Here is a 14323-nt window from a genome sequence, read left to right as displayed (position 1 = left end):
ATAGGAAATTAGACCAGAGTTTTTACAAAACTAGGTTATATCCAAAAGAGAAGTCGATGAGGCTCTATCGGCGACGAGAACTACTAGAGTGAGTTCTTGAATCCGACATAAGACGTTCTATGTCTCTCACACGCCTATCAGATCTTGCTTGCTGAGCTCGAAGTTCCCTGGCTTCAGCTTGGGTTTCAGCAAGTTCCCTCTGTAGAATTGCATTGCGGACCTGAGTCCTTTCATGAGCAGACTCTAGTTGGCGAATACGGACTATGTTAACGCCAGAGTTGGCGTCAATCTCCACTACTCGGTCAATAGCTGCTCGACCTTGCTCGGTGTTCCGAGCAATCCTACGAACCATGATGGGTAGGACCCTGTCAGCTTAACCTCCCTCAGTGAGGTTGTAGAAACTTCTGTCTCCATTATAGGGAAAAGGTTGACCCTGTTCCTGACTCCATCTGCTCAAGTTTGTGGCCCACAGAGGTGTGGGTCCTTGAAATGCTGGACGAGGGTTCAGGTTTGGGTCTTGAGCAGCTGGGGGTAGGTTGTTGACTTCAGGCTCTGAGTCAGAACCATCAGAAAAGCCTTCAGCTTCGTGATCATCCAAAGGGATTGGGTGATCATCTTCTGGCTCTTCTCCCAGCCATCCTGCATTGTCATTGTTAGGGTAGTACGGGTCTCCAGGGATATGGAATCCAGCCATGATATCTATGCGAGAAAAGGGATAAAGAAATAACTAAATAGACGTACTAATTAGATAATTATAAGATGATCTTTATCAGTTACCTCAACATTTGCGTAGTGCATACCAGTCATATGTAACCAAGACAGGATAGACCTTCGAATAAGTGACCCTAACTCTAAGCCCAAAACCAAACAAAGAACAGGAAGTAAAGCAAAGATCACAGATTCTAAGTCTATGATATCCTAGATACATATAACCTTAGCGTATCCACTCAGCAACTATTGATATACAAATAAAGGCCTTTAGTTCTCAGATAAGTAATTAAAGTAACACAAAATACTCCTATAGTATTTTAAGTTTATGTACTGTTCTACTGTTCTAATTGTAGTAGTGTTGGTAAGTTTTTAAACTTGTTGCAACCTCACAACCATACTTAGGCACATGCTAATCACTCCTCGGATAATGTAGTTGATCAGGCTACATCTTCCCACGGTTGACCATATGTCTCTAAGTCTACTTGTGCTGTCCAACAATCGTAATACTTTTGTTCTGTCCTAGTGACACTGATTTTAGTATGAATGCAGGTATGTATACTTAGTTAAATATTTTATTATTTAAAAGTATAAACTCTTTATCAGAGTATTTTAATCCCGCTGTGTTTATAGTTCGTATATCTTTTATGGGTTGATACACTCGATTCACTATAAACAATGCTCTGATACCAATCTGTCACACCCGAAAACCGGAACGGTGGAAACGTTCGGGGGTGGAGGACGTCATGTACAGTATCACAACAATGCAAAGTAGTAAACAAGCAACAACATCATCCATTGCATTAATAATATAATTTAATACAGGTGTGTTCTGTCAAGTTTTATAGACACCAAAAATATACATCAAAATAAAAGATGAGTCTTGAACGAGCTCCATCTTCTCAAAAACCTGGCTCCGGTACCTATCTACTGGCGACCTGAGAATACAGGTTATTTTGAAAGAGTTTATCAGCTTTAAAGCTGGTGAGTTCATAAGTATATTAGTGTCTGTATTTGTTATGAAAGTGTTTGTAAGTCTTGTAATGTATAAGTTTTGTAAAAGTTTGTAATTGTTTGAACTCTCCTAGAAAACCCTATGTTTCCTACTAAATGTAGCCTTCTACCAAGGCAACTAGTATCTATGTGTGTGTCTCTTGTAAGAGTGTGTATTTTCCCAAATCTTACTATCATTAACCAAAAATATAGTTTTTACATTATTGTTTATTGTGTGAATATCACAAAGTAAATGTAAAGGGAAAATGAAATAGTACTGTAGTGTTGTATTAAGTAACTACTGCTGTACTAATTACTTTAAACCAATTGTTATTTAAAGTACCATGTGATCGGCCTGTATCCTGCTACCGACTCTATAGAAAAACGACGATGTAAGACGTCGTAAGAAATGACGTTTGGCACCCGTAGACTTGCAAGTCCCACTGTAGCGAGCAGCAAGGTGTAGGATAGTCAATCCAGTATAGATCTATACACAAACTCATACGCTCCCCATTTAAGGAGATTCTGGATACAAAACGGGTCATGACAGGTAGTGCCATGCCCCCATTAAGTGGCTCACATAGCTGTAAGTAATGTATATGTATATGTATATGTATGTGCTAGCTGTATTGTGTGTTCTTTCTCTGTCTAGCATGTATGTTTTGTTTCTCATCACTGTGTATTATGTTTGTTTCTCATCACTATGTATTATGTTTGTTTCTCATCACTATGTATTATGTTTGTTTCTCATCACTATGTATTATGTTTGTTTCTCATCACTATGTACTATGTTTGTTTCTCATCACTATGTATTATGTTTGTTTCTCATCACTATGTATTACTCATGAATGAACTGACTCATTGTATGTTTCATTGTTCTAGTAATAGTATCTTCCTAAACTATACCTATTATAGTTTACTAGTAATGTTGTTTGTGTATATGAACATGTTTGTATACCTTTGCTACCCAAAGGCATTGAACTGAACGAAAGAAGTAACCTTTTATATCTATACACATATACATGATATATAACTAGGATTCAAACGACCTTCGGACAAATAACCCGAATACCCTAAGTCCACAACCAAACAAGGAACAGGAAGTAAGGTGAGCTATCAGTCCTAAGTCCTTTCAATCCTACTTATATAATTATATCCATATAGATACACAGAATATAAGTTAAAAGAGTTTAATAAAAGTATTTGATATGTAAAAGAGTTTGTAAAACAGTTTGAAGTAAAACAGTTTGATAACACAGTTTGAAAAGTAAGAAATCCACTTGTTTGGTAGTTATTAATCACATGTGATTGATATAATAACTATAATAGTTCAACCTGTCCCCCCCCCCATAAAAGCATTTAAAAACATTTAAAAGGTTAATTAAGGGGTATGAACTCACCTGTAGTGAGTGGTTTGGATGAACGGAATGTATAGGATGCTAGGTGTCAAGTGAAGACTTGTACACACATAATGATCCTAGTTAACATATAATAACACATATATGTATCCAATTAGTCTTTAAAAAACTAATTAACAAAGTTAAGACATCCTAGGACATGTAAAACACCTTATATAAGTGCTATAAGTCCTAAGGATTGCATCTAAGTGTTGTAGGACATTGCTATTGAGTTTAGGGTTCAAGGGGACCCTTTATTGGAGTTTACGGTTTTGCAACCATAACTCATTGAGTTTACGGCCGTAAACTCATGTTTCTGTGACCATTTTGTGTTTTGAAGCCTTAAAGATCACAAGAAGCATTCCTACTTCATGTTTAAGCCTTAGGAAGAGATTAGGGCACCATTTCACTCCTTTTAGGAGTTTACGGTCCTTGGACCATTTCCCTTTGGGTTTACGGCCGTAAACCCAAATGGTTTATGGTCTTTTGATGTTTTCAAGTACTAAGCACATCAAGGAAGGGATCTAGGCTAGTTTCCAAGGCTTAGAAGGGACTAGGGCACACTTTGGCACCCTTTTTGGGGTTTACGGTCCAAGAACATCTTGGACCGTAAACACCTTTGATCCTTGGTTTCTTGGGTGTTTTCTTGATGTTTAGAAGTGTAACAAGCTCTATAATACTCTAGGATAGAAGTACTTACTAGGTAGAAGCTTGAAAAGGTGCTAAAAGTCCAAGAACACTAGTGTGTGTTCTTGGTGTTCTTGGTGAAACTTGAAGATCTACACTTTTGGAATGATTTCACAGATGGAATCATGTTAGATCACTAGATTAAGGTATATATCAACTTATTAGGGTAAGAAACACTTACAAGTTGAAGATCTTGAAGAAATGTTGGATGATACTTGAGAGAGAATTGAGATTTGGATCTTGAAAATGTGAAAAATGGTAAAATATGACTAAGTGTCATATTTATACCCCCTTTTAGGGTTTACGGCCGTAAACACCTTTGTTTAGGCCGTAAACTCCAAATTCTTGGAGTTTTGGAATAATATTGTTGAACAATAAACCCTAGGGCATCCTCTGTCCTGATATCTCATGAAGTACTAACTTAAAAACACTCAAACTTATTCCAAAAAGCTTGAAAGTTAGCAGAAACTGTTCTGACTTCTATTGAATTAAATGGTTGTACAGAATAGAAATTTTGGGTTGTCACATCTTTCCACATAGTTCAGGCGGTCGTCCACCTAGATATCCTCTAAAGGAACAATGGCGGAATTGTCCACTAAGCACTTCCTCAGCTGGGAGACATGGAAAGTGTTGTGGATTTGACTAAGCTCGGTTGGCAGATCCAATCGATACGCAACCTGGCCCACCCGGGCCAAAACCCTGAACAACCCAATGTACATGGGGCCCAGCTTGCCCCGCTTCCTAAATCGGATGACACCTTTCCAAGGTGACACCTTCAGCAGAACCATATCTCCCACCTGGAACTCTAAGTCCGACCGACACTTGTCGGCATAGCTCTTTTGCCAACTCGGTGCTGTCTTGAGCCTGTTCCAGACCTGCAGTATCATCTCGGTACTCTTGAATACCACCTCGGTACTCCCCATGACCCTCTGACCGACCTCGCCCCAACAGATTGGAGTCCTACATTTCCTCCCGTACAGCATCTCGAAGGGAGGCCGGTCAATACCGGCGTGGTAGCTATTATTATAAGAGAACTATACCAATGGAAGGTAGGTATCCCAGCTAACACCGAAGTCTAAAACGCATGCCTGCAGCATATCCTCCAAGGTCTAGATGGTCCGCTCGCTCTGACCGTCCGTCTGCAGGTGGAAAGTCGTGCTGAAGTGCAGACGAGTACCCAACTCGTCATGAAATTTCTTCCAGAATTTGGAAGTGAACCGTACATCCCTGTCGAAGATCACAGAAACCGACACCCCGTACCGAGATACCACCTCTCTGATGTAGATGTCTGCTAGCTTCTCGACTGAAATACTCTCCTGAATCGGTATGAGATGGGCGCTCTTGGTCACTCGATCCATGATGATCCATATCGAGTCGACTCCGTGTGTCATCCGAGGTAACTTCATAATGAAGTCCATAGTGATCTCCTCCCACTTCCAAACAGGAATATCCAACGGCTACATTTTGCATACGATCTCTGGTGCTCTGACTTGACCTTCCTGCAAGTCAGGCATCTCTCAAAATACCAGGCTACATCCCACTTCATTCAGAGCCACCAATAATCAGGACGAAGATCTCTATACATCTTCATCGCCCCGGGATGGATAGAAAATCAGGATTTATGCGCCTCCTCTATCAGGACTTGGCGTACGGAACCTACACTCACGATGGAGTGTCAATAACCCGCGACTATCATACTCGAAGGAGGAAATCTGACCCACAATACGCTCACTCTTCCGATGTTCCTCCTTCATAGCCTCCTGTTGAGCCTCCCGGATCTGCTCCAAAAGTAGATTAATCACTGTCATCCTCAGACAGATGTCTCTGATCAGGGCCGCGAATTCCGTGCGGCTAAGAGCATCGGCCACCACATTGGCCTTCACTGGGTGATAAAGGATCTCACAGTCGTAATCCTTCACCACGTGCAACCAACGCCTTTGCCTCATCTTCAGATTTGGCTGATCCATCACGTACCTCAGGCTCTTGTGGTCCGTGTAAATGGTACAACGAACCCCATAGAGGTAGTGTCACCAAATCTTGAGGGCAAAAACAACTTCCCCCAGCTCTAGATCATGTGTCGGGTAGTTCGCCTCGTGAGGCTTCAACTGCCTCGAGGCGTAAGCGATGACATGCCCTCTCTGCATCAACACTGCGCCCAAACCCGAGATGGACGCATCACAGTACACTACAAAATCCTCCATGCCCTCTGGCAGGGCTGAGATCGGTGCCTCGCACAACCTCCATCTCAAAGTCTTGAAGGACGCCTGCTGCTTAGGCCCCCAGCAGAAATTCACCGACTTCTTGGTCAGCCGGGTCAATGGTACCGCTATCTTGGAGAAATCCTAAATGAATCTCCGATAATAGCCTGCTAAACCAAGGAAACTCCGAATCTCGGATGGAGACCTCATAACCTCCCATCTCATCACGACCTCTACCTTGGCCGAGTCAACCAACATACCGTTCTGGTTGACGAGGTGCCCCAGAACTGCACCTCACGCAACCAAAACTCGCACTTGGAGAACCTTTCCAAAATTCTTTCCCTCCTTAGCGTCTACAGCACCTCTCTCAAGTGCTCGTCATGTTGCTCCTTCATCTTGGAATAAACCAAGATGTCATCGATAAAGACTATCAGAGACCGATCCAACATCGGTCTGAATATGCGGTTCATGAGGTTCATGAACGCGGCATGAGCATTGGTGAGCCCAAACGGAATCACCACGAACTCATAATGACCATAGCGAGTCCGAAAGGCTGTCTTCTGCACATCATCATCCCTGACTCGCATCTGGTGATAACCTGATCGTAGATCAAACTTGGAGAACCAAGATGCACACTGTAGCTGGTCAAACAAATCATCAATCCTAGGGAGGGGATAACGGTTCTTCACCGTTACCTTATTCAACTCCTGGTAGTCTATACACATCCGGTGGGATCCGTCCTTCTTCTTCACGAATAGAATCGGGGCTCCCCAGGGTGAACTGCTCGGTTTAATGAATCCCTTGTCTAACAACTCCTTCAGCTGTGTAGACAACTCCTGCATCTCGGGAGGAGCCAACGGATATGGTGCCTTGGCTATCGGAGCCACACCCGGAACTATGTCAATCCTAAACTCCACCAGTCGCTCCGGTGGTATCCCAGGCAAATCCTTCGGGAATACATCCGCATACTCTCTCACCACTGACACATCATCCACAGTTGCCTTACCCTTCTCTCGGGTATCCATAACGTAGGCGACAAATCCTCTACATCCCTGATGAAGGTAGTGTCTAGCGCTCATTACAGTATACATGACCGGTCCATGTTGTGGTCTCTCACCCTGAATCACTAGCTCTCCCCCACTTGGGGTCCTAATTCGAATGGTGGGGGTAGGGAGGTACAATCCCTGCCAAGGTGACCAAGCTTGCTGCACGTATAGTAGCCCGATCCCTATAATCTGCAAACTCCCTCGTGTGTCTTGCTACATTTCCCACAGCGGCTCCGACCATGCTGGCCCTTCGACCTTGAGTCGAATCCCTTGGGTTTCTTCACCGAAACCCCATTCGTCTGCCCAGCCTCTGCCTTCCTCTTCCTTACATGCTCTATTTCAATCTCCCTCTCTCTTTCCCTAGCTATCATGTCATCCAAGGTCGGGCATGCCGAATAACTGACATGTTTTCGAATGTCATCTCTCAGCATATCATGGTACCAGGTTTTCTTCATCTCCTCATCACCCGCATACTGAGGCATAAACAAGGCCCTCTCCATGAACTTGACGGTAATATCCACCACTGTCGCAAAAGTCTGTCTCATATCCAATAACTCTCTGGCTAGCTGCTGAACCTCCAAAACTGGCGTAAACAAGGCCCTCTCCATGAACTTGACGGTAATATCCACCACTGTCGCAGAATTCTGTCTCATATCCAATAACTCTCTGGCTAGCTGCTGAACCTCCACAACTGGCGTAAACTCGGCTCGGAATCTGGTCACAAAGTTCGACCAGGTCATAGCCTCAATGGATGGGGCTCCCAACGTATTACTGACTTCCTCCCACCAGCCTCTAGCTCTCTCTCTCTAAAACAACCAACAACATACCTGACCTTCGACCCCTTAGGACAGAAGCTCGTCAACTGTGTAGACTCGATGTCTACAATCCATCTCCTAGCCACAATGGGGTCTTTCATCCTGCTGAAGTCTGGTACATTACATCCCCTGAAATCCTTGAAGGAGAGTGTGCGAGTCCTTGACTGGCTAGGTTCCATGTCACTCCTGAATGCCCTAAGGCGATCCTCCATCAGCTCAATGATACTTCCCTTGATCGACTCGAAAATCACCGGGGTCGACTCAAGGATGCCTCTCGTAATCTCGAATGCAATGAACTCGCGTAATCCATCATCAACCGTATCGGAACCCGTGCTTGAACCTGACCCAAACCCTGAACCTCCTGCTCCGTGACGTTTCACCACCATTCTGAAACAAAATACATAATCGTCAGGGTCATACATAACCTCAAGAGGCCTCATACGCACTACAAGTTTCCTGGTTCTATCTCAGTTCTCCTTGACTCGAGTACGGATCCTCTGCTTTCAGTAGTATGGGCCCATACTACCTTCCACATCTATCCGTACTTTCCTCAATGATTGCCTTGACTTCACCAAGTCCCTTCCACTACTATTGCTCTTCGTGCTAATCTCATCCTAGGCTTACCCTAGGGTAACTTCCGACCTACTCTCCACCATGTGCTGCATAAAAAGTCCCTGCTATCTCTCCATAACTAGCTCGCAAATACCATTACATATTCTAATACCAGATAATTCTTCGAATGAGAGGTTCTACCCTACAATGGTTGGACTCAGACAAGAGCTTTGCAATAGGGCTAAACCTATCCTTTTGAAATTATTTAGTCCTCGTAATATTTAACTTAGCGTATTTGTTTACTAGTTAGTTAAAGATAACTAGAACTCCTAAAAGCACAAAGCAAGCAGCATTCGAGAATTGAGTAACCAAAACCAAGCATATCCTAATCAGGCCATCATATCCCTGACTAGTTAGTACTAGCATGCAGTTCTATAAGCTCATACAATAGGCATACAAGGCATCCTTCCTAGATCCTTAGCCCTAATCTAGCATGCAATTCTCATAATCGTACAGTAGGCATATAAGGCATCCTTCCTAGATCCTTCGCCCTAATCTAGCATACAATGCTCATAATCATATCATATATCATAACAACATGTATAGGTATCTTGGGGGAAAACGTCCTTGAGCTTGGTCGATTGCACGCATCACACTCCTTGTTCTTTCTCAAAACCCTTAATTTTAAATTTTAGGAAAATTATTTTTTGTAAAAACCTTTCAAGCCCTCAATTTGAGTCCAGACACCCCCGAAGGTGTGCCGAATCCCTTAAACCAAGACTCTTATACCAACTTGTAACATCCCAAAATTCAAGACCAAAAATTTCATTTTTAATTTAATAATTCATAAAACAGATTACTGAAAATCCACTCTCATGAATGGGTCTGTACTATGTCTAGACATAGTTGCAGTATTCATGAGTGCTCCTGGAATAAGATTCGAGTATTCGATTAAATCCACTCTCATTTGAATCACTTCATAGATTTTATCACGAGTGATCATGAGACGATAATATCTTATATTCTTCAAACGGAGAGATATGAGTTGCAGTCTACAAGTCGGTTACACATTGATAATGTGAAAACGCACCAGTAACTTGGTGTTATAAAAACACATTGTTGTGTGTGATTTGATAAGTAAATAGAGCAAGCATATGAGTCGAAGTTTATCCATTCCTTTTACCCCATGTGGATAAAAGCGATATTTGTGGGCCCCTCGATGATTTAGTGATGACAACCCTAAGTACTCGGCCGGGCCTGGACTGATTTGATTTATTCAATTAGTCGGTAGTCATAAATCAGAAATCGAGAAACAACAGATAGACAGAGAGAATGATCATAATCCATGTCTTAGTCCATATGATATCTAGAATGGAGGAATATATGATCCCTTATCTAATGGACACGTCATTGACTAGGTCAGAGTTCGACAGCGGCTTTTAAGAGCTACGATTGCTAGTCGGGATTTTGGAGTCGTATTTACAATAATAGTTTTAGACTTATCTAAGTGGGAGACTGTTGGATTAGATGTCTAAGCCCATAACTATTATTGGTATGTACTCGACCCGAGAGTAGCATGGTCCATTTGGGTTGCATAACATCAGGACAATTTGTTTGGATGGACTTTTGAGAAGAGGTTATATATGATTTATTAATATATTATAAGTTCTAATATATTAATATGAAATCATATGATTTAATTGGTATTGATCAAGAATTAGTTTGGAATTAATTTAGTGATTAAAAGAGACTAATTAAATCTATGGGGACTAAATATCGTAATTAGTTATATTTATATATGTTGGGCTTATGATCCATATTGGACTAAGTTTATGTATGGATACATAAAGAGTTGGGCCACATGAACCATGGATCATGTAACATCCATAAAATTTGAGCAAATTTAAAACTTTTTAAAACGTTTCAAACCACATGATCATTACAAACTTGTTTTTCAAAATAGTATATTGTCTGAGTATCCCATAATCAAATCATAAAAACATAGTGTGAGGAGCGGTATGATCACGCCTTTGCCTTCCCGCGATCATCAGAAGTATCTGAAACAATAATCGATAAATGTAAGCTCAAAGGCTTAGTGAGTTACCCCAAAATACCAACGCCATACAGTCATAATCGTAACACATAAGTAAACAGATACAGCATGCATAATGAGCCATTAGTCTGACTGGACCGCTCTCCGAGCCCTCGGAATGTCTGGACTGCCCTCCTCGGGGCCTTCAGCCTATCCAGAACGCTCGTTGGGCCTTCGGCATGACTAGATTTGCCCGGCCCGGGCCTGTAGTCTACCGGTCCGCCCAGGGTGTCTTGGCCTACTGCACACAGCAGGACCTGCCTCAACCCTTTCACCAAACCAACCAACATGTTCACATACAAATAAACAAATAAACATGCAGATATAACAGAACACTAACATGGAAACCATTCTTTGACCAGGATACCGACCTAACCGATCTCTAGCATAGCAACCATCCTAAACCAGGATGAAATCTAACATAGCAATATCATAACGACCATCCTAACCCAAGATGTAAATCAAAAAGAGTCGGCCTTGGTGCCGTAGACCCTGTTGATATAGTGAGGATAACTCACCTCGCAACTGTCGAATGGAACTAGAAAGCTCAACCCTCGGATCACCAACACGAACTCCACCACCTATAATTGCCACAAAGCCCCTTTTTCATAAATTCCCAAATTACCAAAATACCCTCAGAAGTCAACTGGTCAGCTCTTGGTCAAAGTCAAAGTCCACAGTCAAATTCAACAGTCCATGTTGACTCGACTCGTCGAGTGCAGTTCACCGACTCGTCGAGTCCTTCCTGAACTCGAGAAGTCGTAAAATCCTTGGTTGGCTCGTCGGGTTCCCCTTTAACTCGCCGAGTTCATACGTGTCCAAGAATTGGGAGAAACCCTAGCCGACTCACCGAGTCTTCGAACAACTCGCCGCGTTCAAGGCAGTCTTCAACGGACTCGCCGAGTTTGTTCATCAACTCGATGAGTTCATGACCATCTTCATATGACTCGCCGAGTTGACTATGCAACTCGCCGAGTCCTTGCTGACCTTCATCCATGCAGACACCTATTAAGCCATGCCAAGGTTCCAGATTACAGATCCAAGCTTCTAAGGCATGTTTATCACGTAAAGTTGCAAACTTTACATGTATGCAAGGCCCTAAAGGCTCTAAATGACCAATCTAAGCTTCTAATAGAGCTTTATACCTTAGGAGAGTCTCATCCTTGCAAGAGCTGGAAACTTAATGGACTTAGGACTCAAAAGAGGTTCAGATATGAAGTTTCAACTTCAGATCTAGCTCCCATACCAAAATCCCTTCATGAATAACTAAAGAAAGCCCTAGTTTTCACATATGAATGATTCTAGAAGAAAAGAGATTAAGGTAACAACTTAGTACCTTCAAGACGTGCCCAAACTGAAGTAGACTATGGATCCACACAAAATCCTTGATGCTATCCTCTTGATCTACAAGTTTCCTTCACAAAAGTCACCTCTCAAAACTCCAAAACACTCTCCAAGCTCTCACTCATGGAAATTAGGGTTTCTGGCTCTCAAGGGGTGATAGAGGATAGTGAGAGGCGCTAATGGTCCAATATATAGGGTGCAAAGACCCTGAAACCTAGGGTTTCCACTGCCAGCTCCTACTCGTCGAGTCCCCCATGCCGACTCGACGAGTCACTCATTAAATGACATGTCCTGGCCCGCTGCTACTCGACGAGTCACAGCGTCAACTCGTCGAGTAGACCTTAAAACAAGAGATATAATTGGAATAAAAATGATACTTGACGGTTGGGATGTTACAATTCTCCCCCACTTAACTTAGACTTCGTCCTTGAAGTCTGATGTAGTGAATAATTCCGGGTAATGCTCCCGCATCTCCGCCTCCGACTCCCATGTCCACTCGGATCCCCTCCGATGCTCCCACTGTATCTTCACCAACGGAACCTCCTTGTTGCACAGGACTTTCACTTTCTTTTCCAAAACGGCAATCGGCCTCTCAATATAATTCAGGCGCTCATCAACCTGAATATCATCCAGTGACACCACTGCCTCCGGGTCCACAATGCACTTTCGCAACTGCGAAACGTGGAAAGTGTTGTGGATCCGACTAAGCTCCTCTGGCAGCTCTAGTCTGTAAGCCACCTTGCCAACCCTGGCAATGATCCTGAATGGCCTAATGTATCGGGGACCCAATTTTCCCCTCTTCCTAAAGCGGATCACACCCTTCCAGGGCGAGACCTTCAGGAGTACCATGTCACCGACCTGAAACTGTAACTCGGATCGGCGCCGGTCGGTGTAACTCTTCTGCCGAATCTGAGCGGTCTGCAGCCGCTGCCTAATCTGCTGAATCTTCTCGGTAGTCTGCAAGACCACCTCCATCCAACCCATCACCTTGTGACCAACCTCACCCCAACAAACCGGGGTGCCACATCTCCGCCCGTACAACAGCTCGAATGGAGGGGCGCCAATGCTGGAATGATAGCTGCTGTTGTAGGCGAACTCTGCAAGCGGCAGGTGGGAATTCCAGCTCCCACCGAAGTCAATGACACACGCCCTCAACATGTCCTCAAGATTCTGAATGGTCCGCTCGCTCTGAACATCCGTCTGCGGATGGAATGCTGTGCTGAAGTGCAACCGCGTGCCCAGCTCCTCGTGAAACTTCTGCCAGAAACGGGAGGTAAACCTGACATCCCGATCAGAGACAATGGAAACGGGAACCCCATGGTGGGACACGATCTCGAGAACGTACATGTCGGCCAATTTCTTGGCCGACAAGCTCTCCCGTATGGCCAAGAAATGGCCACTCTTGGTCAAGCGATCCACGATGACCCATATAGCATCAAACCCCTTCTCCGTCCTCGGCAACTTGGTAATAAAATCCATCGTGATTTGTTCCCATTTCCACATAGGGATCTCCAGGGGCTGCAGCTTGCCATGCGGCCTCTGATGCTCAACTTTGACCATCCTACAGGTCAAGCACCTCTCGACGTACCAAGCGATTTCGCGCTTCATGCACGGCCACCAATAGCTCAAACTCAAATCACGGTACATCTTGGTGGCCCCCGGGTGAATAGAGAAATGAGACTTATGATCCTCCTCCATAATCATCTGCCTCACCTCACCAGACATCGGAACCCAAACCCGACCGCATCGGGTCAATAGTCCCCGACTATCCTGCTCAAACCGGGTATTCTCACCCTTGATCGTCTCCAGCTTCCAATTCTCCAGTCGTATGCTCTCAACCTGGGCATCTCTGATCAAACTCACAAGCGGAGAGTCTACTGCTATCCTCATACATACCGCGGGGGTGGAAGACCCAGCTGATTTGTGGCTCAAAGCATCCGCAACCACATTCGCTTTACCAGGGTGGTAAAGGATCTCGCAGTTTTAGTCCTTGACTACATCCAGCCACCAGCGCTACCTCATGTTCAGGTTCGGCTGATCCATGATATGTCTCAAGCTCTTGTGATCCGTGTAAATGGTACAGCGGACCCCATAAAGGTAATGTCTCCATATCTTGAGGGCGAACACCACCGCCCCCAGCTCCAAGTCATGCGTAGGGTATCTCGTCTCATGCGGCTTCAATTGTCGTGACGCATAAGCTATCACTCATCCTCTCTGCATGAGGACCGCCCCTAACCCTGTGATAGATGCATCACATAATACCACAAAATCCTCAACTCCCTCCGGGAGTGTCAAGACTGGGGCCTCGCACAACCGCTGCCGTAGGGTCTCAAACGCCCCTTGCTACTTAGGGCCCCACCGAAAATCCACCCCCTTCCTCGTCAGACGAGTGAGGGGTACCGCAATCTTGGAGAAGTCCCGTATGAATCTCCGGTAGTACCCTGCCAATCCCAAAAAGCTCTTGATGTCTGAGGGAGATTTCGGAACCTCC

This window comes from Lactuca virosa, chromosome 9 (genome assembly GCF_052849685.1).
Source record: "Lactuca virosa cultivar CGN04683 chromosome 9, Lactuca_virosa_CGN04683_v6, whole genome shotgun sequence".
NCBI lineage: Eukaryota > Viridiplantae > Streptophyta > Magnoliopsida > Asterales > Asteraceae > Lactuca > Lactuca virosa.
This window is presented reverse-complemented; position numbering follows the sequence as displayed.